Below are 8,868 nucleotides of genomic sequence, written 5' to 3' on the forward strand. Positions count from 1 at the left end.
CAGTATGTATAATTATCTATACCAAATTGTTTATTTTGAGGTCTTAATGGGGAAATGACTTTCAAGGTTTGAGCAGTATACATACACGTAAAACGAAAGCAGTTAACAGCGTATAAAACAGGTCGAAACAGGATCATGAAAAATAGGTAAAATGAAACATGATTTTCAAATATTAAACTCACTTAATACGGTTTTTCATTTCTTAATGTCTCTGATTACACATATAATGTGATGCAGATCTGAAAAACTGTTGAATTGTGTTTAAAAAAAATGAAAACTCACATTCACGGCCGCTATCCTAGTAACCGAATACGTGACGAATATCAAACAAAGCGCATGCGCGAATACACGTGGGTGCCAACCCTAACAACCCGGCCTTCTCCGGCAAGATTCAAAATAGACCACATAAACACTCATAACTGGCCGTCGGTCGCTCTCATTGGGTGGCTGGGTGAGCCGTAGGGTTTACGTCGTTTCTGCCTGGCTTCTCGAAACTTATTGAAAACATTCCGAACACTTCTGACTTTAAAGGTTTGAGCAGTATACATACACGTAAAACGAAAGCAGTTAACACTGTATTAAACAGGTCGAAGCAGGATCATGAAAAATAGGTAAAATGAAACATGATTTTCAAATATTAAACTCACTAAATATGGTTTTTCATTTCTTGATGTCTCTGATTACACATATAATGTGATGCTGATCTGAAAAGTTGTTGAATTGTGTTTAAAAAAATGAAAACTCACACATTCACGGCCGCTATCCTAGTAACCGAATACGTGACGAATATTAAACAAAGCGCATGCGCGAATACACGTGGGCGTCAACCCTAACAACCCGGCCTTCTCCGGAAAGATTCAAAATAGACCACATAAACACTCATAACTGGCCGTCGGTCGCTCTCATTGGGTGGCTGGGTGAGCCGTAGGGTTTACATCGTTTCTGCCTGGCTTCTCGAAACTTATTGAAAACATTCCGAACACTTCGGCCAAGTCGTAACAACTCGGCCTTCTCCGGCAAGCTACGAGATATACATCCTAAATAGTAGTAAGGATACTGTATACGAAATGTGATGAGGTCGCCGGCAATTAACACCATTTTTAATCCGCGTAAAGAAGGCGCGCAGTACTGTCAAAACAACAAGAAATGGATTCGTGTTGTTACATTGCATGTTCTTTTTTCAGAAAAGTATTTCGGCATTTAAATGTTTAGATGTCCTTGAACTTCTATACCAGGAGCACTCAGTAAATGGATACGACAGTACACTAGTACTTTATGCACCAGTCAGTTGTAACCACGCCACCCCCCCCCCCCCCTCCTCAGGTCCGAGGAATAGCGGGGACTTTGACTCTCGACCTAGCCAAGCCCGGGTAAAGTTTTGCCCTGCGGAGACGGCCTGCTGGTAACATCCCCGCCAAATGCTCCCGCACCCAAGGGACTCTAGGTAAGGCACATTCCCCGCTATATTTGGCTGGAAGACAAAACCACCGCATTCACCCGGCACTGCGGGGCCACGTGGAAGGTTAAAACACGGCCCATTTCCCCGACTATCCGCGGTATACCCCCGGACCTGGGGGTGGGGGGGCGTGGTTACAATTGACTGGTGCATAATCAAAATGAATATATAGTTCATGCATAAAATAATACATCTGGTTTAATGCATGTATTCATTATGGACTAGATATTGATCAGCATTTTCTCCATCCAAGTAAGATTACCCTACGGAATGTGAGTTTTATGTTATACTTTCCTTATTTATTTCAGCCTTTTTCCCATTTAAACAACAAAACTATTCAATCTGTAAAAAACATTGCTTGCACTGTGTAGAACTGTGTGAATTGTGGCGTGGGCCGAGGGTGCTGGCGAGTTAGCCGCCCAGTTAGCTATCAGATGATTGCCTTTCATGCCTCTATGTCAACGTTGTTGAGGGGGGGGGGGGGGGGCTAGCCACCGGCGCCAAGTTAGCTATCCGTTGATTTCCTTTCATGCCTTTTTATCAAGGTTGTGGAGGAGGAGGGGGCGAACCATCCAGTTTGCTATCAGCTGATTGCCTTTCATGCCTTTGTTTCAACGTTGTTGAGGGGGAGGCTAGCCACCGGCGCCAAATTAGCTATCCGTTGATTTCCTTTCATGCCTTTTTATCAAGGTTGTGGAGGAGGAGGGGGCGAACCATCCAGCAAGCTATCAGTTGATTGCCTTTCATGCCTTTGTTTCAATTTTGTGGAGGGGGAGGAGGATAGCCGCCCAGCAAGCTATCAGTTGATTGCCTTTCATGCCTTTGTTTCAATGTTGTGCAGGGGGAAGGAGAATAGCCGCCCAGCAAGCTATCAGTTGATTGCCTTTCATGCCTCTGTGTCAACGTTGTGGAGGGGGAGGCAAGCCACCGGCGCCAAGTTAGCTATCCGTAGATTGCCTTTCATGCCTTTGTTTCAATGTTGTGGGGGGGGGGGGGGAGAGAGAGAGAGAGAGAGAGAGAGAGAGAGAGAGAGAGAGAGAGAGAGAGAGAGAGAATAGCCGCCCAGCAAGCTATCAGTTGATTGCCTTTCATGCCTTTGTTTCAATGTTGTGGAGGGGGGGGGGGGGATAGCCGCCCAGCAAGCTATCAGTTGATTGCCTTTCATGCCTTTGTTTCAATGTTGCGGAGGGAGGGGGGGAGGGGAGAATAGCCGCCCAGCAAGCTATCAGTTGATGGCCTTTCATGCCTTTTTATGAGCAAAGTCTTGAATTACATTGTATATTTTCTGAGAAACACATACAAGTATTTATTATATACTTTTCGGTGATTTATTCAAATTTATCGGTGAAATAAAAATGTTATTCATTGTTTCAAACAGTGAAATAACATTTTGATATTTTTCACTGTTTTGAAATTTTAGCCCGCTCTCAATTCCAAATCAAACGTCAGCGCGCACAGGGCTGGGACACAGTTTCAACGACGTCATTCCCGGACGTAAAGTTTGCGTACAATGTTGCGCGAAAAAAAAGTCATTTGATATCCTTTTGATATATATATATATACGAGGTCTGTTTGTGGACAACATTTAAATATGGTCATGTGTTTTGATAGAGAAAATAAAATGATACAGTAAAAAATACATTTAATTCCGCACTGGTGAGGTCGGGTGTTGCCATACCATGGATTGCTGTTTAGATTCGGGTTTATATAAATAAAGTCAGGTCTCGTCCATTGTTACTATACGTTTCAGGGAAGCGTCACCCTGGCGTAGAAAACGGTCTAAAAGGCACTGATTTTTTTCTGCTCATCGTTGATGATTTAATAACATGATACCACTGGTCAACGCACTTTACAAACAGCCATCGTATAAATATATATATATATATATATATCTACTTAGGGCATTAAGGAGACCGTATATATTTTACGGCATTTAGGAGACAATTTGTATATTTTTTGTTTTATACTTTATTTTGCTTTTTTGTTGATAATTTAGTATTGAAATGATCATTTATTATGTGTACAAGATTTAGGCTTCTTAAATTTTTTAACAAAAAATATACGTAATTTGCGGTCTGCTTAATAATTTGTAAGTATGTTGCAGGTTTTAAGGGGACAAGTATATATGTCGAAGGGTTTATGGAGACCAGTGTATATATTATATTATTTTTGAGGCATTAAGGGGACCATCCATATTTTATGGCATTAGGGGGACAAATTATATATATCTTACTTTTGACAGTGAAGGCTCCCATAACCTTAAGAGACAACTTTGTAATAGTATTTTTTTTTAGAATTGTGTGTAATAAATCCACAATGACCAGCCGAAACGGGAGGACTGCAAATTTCTTAGGATATTCATCGGAAATCTTTTACAGACCATCTCATTCATTAAATGAAATTCAGCTTCAGTCACTTGGTATGGGTATCATTTGATAAACAAAATATATAATGGCCAGGGGCGGATCCAGGAATTGTCTTTAGAAGGGGGCGTTACTTAGGGGCGTTTGCAGGAGGATTGAGGGTTACTCAATCAAGAAATTTTTAACAATTTGTAGTCGGAAATGATGCATTATGTGCGTATTTTATTATTTTCTTCTCATATATTGACACAAAAAGTAAACTTGGACGATTTTAAAGGGAGCGCACGCCGACTGCGCCCCCTTCTCAATCCGCTAGTGAATAGTGACTTAATATTTGATATATTATGGTTAAATTGAACTTTCAGTTGAATTATATAGAAACTGTAAATGCTAAATACAAGTTCTGTGCTTGTAAAAACAATAAAAGTTTCGTCTGCACACGAATGTGTCTGTTAACGCTTAAACAGTTAGCTCATGATTAAAGAACATTGTTCATTGGGTTCATTGTGACCCATGGAAGTTTTTTTTTATTAAAATCCCAACTTCCCCTTAAATTTCACTTGCCTAAAACTTTAACCTAAGTCAATCAGGGGCCATAACTTGTGTTAAGGATATGGAGTTATGTAACCTCATTGGCTGATGGTCCTGAACAATTGTGTGAAGTATTAAGTCAATTGAATGAAGGGTATAGAACGCCTTAACAAATAGGCTACGGAGACGGTTTTAATACATGTACTCAATTGCAGATTCAGGGGGGGGGGGGATTGGTCCCAGCGCGCGCGCCATCCCCCACCCCTTTGAATCGTCCGTTTATAATACGTACTCAGTCAATATCGGGGAAAAATACATTATTACGATAAAAATGCACTATTTCGGACTATAAATTAGGGGAGTCTAACCCCCACCCCGATCCAACATTTTAAGCCATTCAATTTCTGTTCTGAGGGAGAGGCGGATGTGGAAAGATTAAGCCCATGAGTTTCACGTACCCCTTCTTAAGTCAATTCCTGGATCTGCCACTGATATATATAATCAGATTTGTTGTTTCATAATGTTTTAGTTCCTTTAAACAGTTTAAACCTTTTATGACATCGAAATAAACAGACGCATGTTCAGTAAAAACATACTCTGTATACAACGTTCTCGTACTCCAGAGAGATGATGCTATGCATTATATTAATCATCATCTGACTGACTTATTTCTCGTAATGCATCTGAAAACACTTACATGTATACTTATTTTACTCCTTGGTTCTGAAATTGCAGAAATAATAGTAACCAGGTTGATTTTCTTTTATACTTCAATTGCATTTTTAAAAAACGATTGAAGTATTAAAAATTAATCTTGTTAAAGTTGGAAGCAAGCACATGGGGTATAGATAACACATAGAATAAAAAACGGATCGTTTATCCACTCGCCCACAGGGACTCATACTAAGGTGTTGAATATTTTAACCTTAATGTAAGTTATTGGTTTATCACGTAATTATGTCAATCAACTGATTGTGCAACAGCCTTTTGTTGAATCGTGTGAGTAACACATTTCAAAATTTTGGACTTCAAAGACTATATTTTAGCACATATCAGCATTTATTGAAGGGTTTCAGCCATCAATAGCTTAGCTTTAATACTTCGTTTGATTCGCCATACTTTATTTCGTAATAACAATCTATAAAATCCAAGTAAAAGATGCATTTTCAAAACCCTTAACGCTTCGCTTATATTCACTCAAAAACTCATGTTCGAAAGATTTAAAAATGTATGTCAAAATCATATCCTCTTTAGCGGCTGAGTTTCTTAATATATAAATCTCTTATAAATTTGCGAAATAAAATTCAACATGGGTAAACAATTATAACAAATAACGTATTTTATGTATTGCAGCGTATTTATAAAAAGATAGTCAATTGAATCAAACGAACATTTTCAATGTACTTTCTTTCTCGCGGAAAGTGGACATTTCATCTTACTTCAACAAGTGTGGGTATGGTTGATTCTCTTCGTGACTGAAATCAACTTTTTTAAACACTTGGTGCATTTCAAATCTAGTCCATATAAACAGCTCCTTCAGATTCTTTGACGATTGCATTTCCATGGGAGATCACTCCGTAGGATAAACATACAAGTGTTGTTTGCCACACTGTGGTTTCAATTATGTCAGAGGCGTAGCTACCCCTCTATTCATGTGGATTCATAAATGTGCTGGGGGGTTCGGGGGCATGCCCACTCAGAAAATTTTGAAAACCATGGTGCAATCTAGTGCATTCTGGGCGTTCCGATGTACATTATTTAGTACTGGAAAATAACCAGTTTTAGATTCATGTAGTCAAGTTCGCATACTGCAACTCTGGTTGATTTTTTTGTCAGAATCATGTGGATTCAGCCGCGTATTCACGTATAGGCGGCTATACGCCTGTATGATGTGCATATGAATGTATAATTTGGTTTAAATGATGTATCCTTGATGTAACACCTCCTTGCTGCTACACCAATAGAAACTTCATGGGATGTTAATAGTAAAAGAAGTAGCACTAACGTTCCCATTTTTGTCTGGGTCATTTAAATAATAGAAAACAAATTACAAGATAAACAAATTTGTTTTGACTTCTTTAATGAATTATATAAAAACATTGTACAAAGATATCATGACACTTTTAAACAATAAGTATGGTTGTCAATTAAACAGTATGCTAGCTTTAAAGATTTAGGCAAACCATTGGAATTTTACAGCGGTCTTAAAAGGTGTATTTAAAGCTGCAATCTCACCGATTGATCGTTTTGACTACCGGTACTCTTTTATTGTTCGTCTATAAAAGGAGTATTTTTTTGCAGAAATGTCTAGACCCAATTTTAAGTGATATAAGACTGCTGAAAACAGATCTGATTGCAGTTTATCATATTTATGTTAAATAAAAATGATGTTTTATGGCTAAAAGCATTACGAACAATTTAATGTAAATGAACTTTTCGGCAGTTTTACCAAACATTTTTGATTGGTTCTATTGTGAATTATCTAATATGACTGAATTAAAGGAATGATAACCAAATCAGCCGATTTTGAGACAATTTTGTGTCTAAGCTGACAATCTGTAAGAGTGCAGCTTTAAGTGCTGACCTAAAGCTTCATCTACACATTGTTATATTGTCAATAACTGTTTAAAAGGTCTCATGTACTAAACAAGATAATAATGTTCATACAATATCTAAAATTGATTAAAATAAATAAAGTACCATTATACCTATTTCTTAATAGTGAATTTATTTTTAACTTTCAACTTTTCTATAGCATATGCAACAAAATATACAAGCCATGAACAATATGATTGTTCAACTTGCATTATCTTTGACCTTTTGGTATGACCATTTTCCAGTTTTGTCTATTTGTAAGTTGTGCCCTGAGGAATAAAGTATGACTGTATGAATCACAAAAAAAGCAATAAAAACACTACAAATATGCCCCAACCCCTGTAATTTCTAATACAGTAGTAAAATCAAGCAATAAAAATATTTAGAGCTGCACTCTCACAGATATACTGTTATCACATTTTTTTTGTCTTGGAATGAGCAAGTTTCTGCATAATTATCTTCAAACCAATGATAAAAGATTGCTGACAAAAGATCAGATCGCAGATTTCATATTTCCGTTCGAAAATTAATGTTACTAACGGTCTAAGAAAAGTGCATAAAACATCAATGTTTTAACTTAAATAGAAAAATCTGCGATTTAATTTTTCGCAAAAATTGGATGGTTCCAATCCAAGACATAAAATGAAAAAAAGTTGTCAAAACGTCCAAAGTGTGAGAGTGCAGCTTTAACGTTTGAAAGTAATTCTGTGTGCCTCGTGCCCCTAAACAGGGTTTAATTATATTATATGCCCAGTGGGCTTGTCCCTGTATATTTGATTGTATGATTGCAGTAATGGATACTGGTCTAATTATCTTCTGACAATTTTTTCAACAATTTTAAAGAAACAGAAAACACATATTAAGCTCATATACAATACATGTACAATTTAATCTCATTCATTAGGTTGAGAAAAATTCCCTAAAAATATTATTGTGTAAACATATACATTATACTACTAACAGGATTATCATACCTCTTTTCAACCAAAAACCCAAGGATATTTCATGGATTTGAAACAGTATCATTTTATTACACTATAAGTATCTTCTATGGCCAAGAGTGCAAGATAGGGTCATCCCGACCCGAGCGTAGGGTGTTTTGCGGAAACGAGGTTTACCGAGTTTCCGCAAAACACCCTGCGCGAGGGTCAGAATGAACCTCGGGATGAACCTATCTTACACGAGCGGCTATGGTTGATGCTTTTTCTCCCACCTGATGTGAGACCATAGTTATTTTTACTATTTGTTTCATATAGACAGTAACCTGGCTTTTCACTTTAAAACAGTCCCAAATGAAAAACAAGTAACTGGCTGCTGTAGAACAGTCCAAGACACAAAATTTAATTACAAGAAAACATAGGGTTGACCATTGCGTTGTCTCACAAAATTGAGTAGTCATACATGACCCTGAGGTCAAGACGGACTAAGGCTACAAACAACCAATTTACATAGTTCCACAGGCAATTATTTTTTCCAATTTATACCCGGAAATCTATCAGTTTTTGCAATACAGTGTCCAATTATGTTAAGCTCTATGCAAAAAGGCCACCTGTTTCTTCTCTTTTATTCAACTTTAATAAAGTATTGATACTTGAACACAAGCACTCTTTTTTTCTGTATTCACATCCGGATCTTAAACACTAAATGAATGAGACAAGTATTAGCACATTCTGTGGTATCTTCACAAAAAGCAGAAACAGCCATTTCTCTCAAATGGTAAGGCGCAAACCTTTGAAGAGCCATTATTTCCTTATGCATTGGAATTATTTGACCGAGTAAAGTTTTCCTTGTAGCTTTCAATGGTGTCTATAGAACAGCACAACAAAATGGCATGCCTACTCTTTTAAGATTTTTTTCTAAGCAAAATAAGGTTTTTCCACTTCATCGGTTAGTGTTTTATATAAACAAGAGCTGTCACAGAGA

At 37.5% G+C, this 8,868-nt stretch overlaps 1 protein-coding gene across 3 annotated transcripts in view; it reads right to left on the reverse strand.

Moving 5' to 3' along the window:
• LOC128246686 (uncharacterized) overlaps positions 1–810 on the reverse strand; it is a 33,545-nt gene extending 32,735 nt beyond the window's left edge. The window contains exon 1 of one of the 3 annotated variants that reach the window (XM_052965026.1): positions 747–810. The gene's annotated coding sequence lies outside the window, so the exon portion shown is untranslated. Of the gene's footprint in view, positions 1–282; positions 533–647 lie in introns of those variants that run through there. The other 2 variants (XM_052965025.1, XM_052965024.1) reach the window with 2 other exon arrangements.
• Positions 811–8,868: the final 8,058 nt, after the last annotated feature.

Source organism: Mya arenaria, chromosome 9, assembly GCF_026914265.1.
Source record: "Mya arenaria isolate MELC-2E11 chromosome 9, ASM2691426v1".
Classification (NCBI taxonomy): domain Eukaryota; kingdom Metazoa; phylum Mollusca; class Bivalvia; order Myida; family Myidae; genus Mya; species Mya arenaria.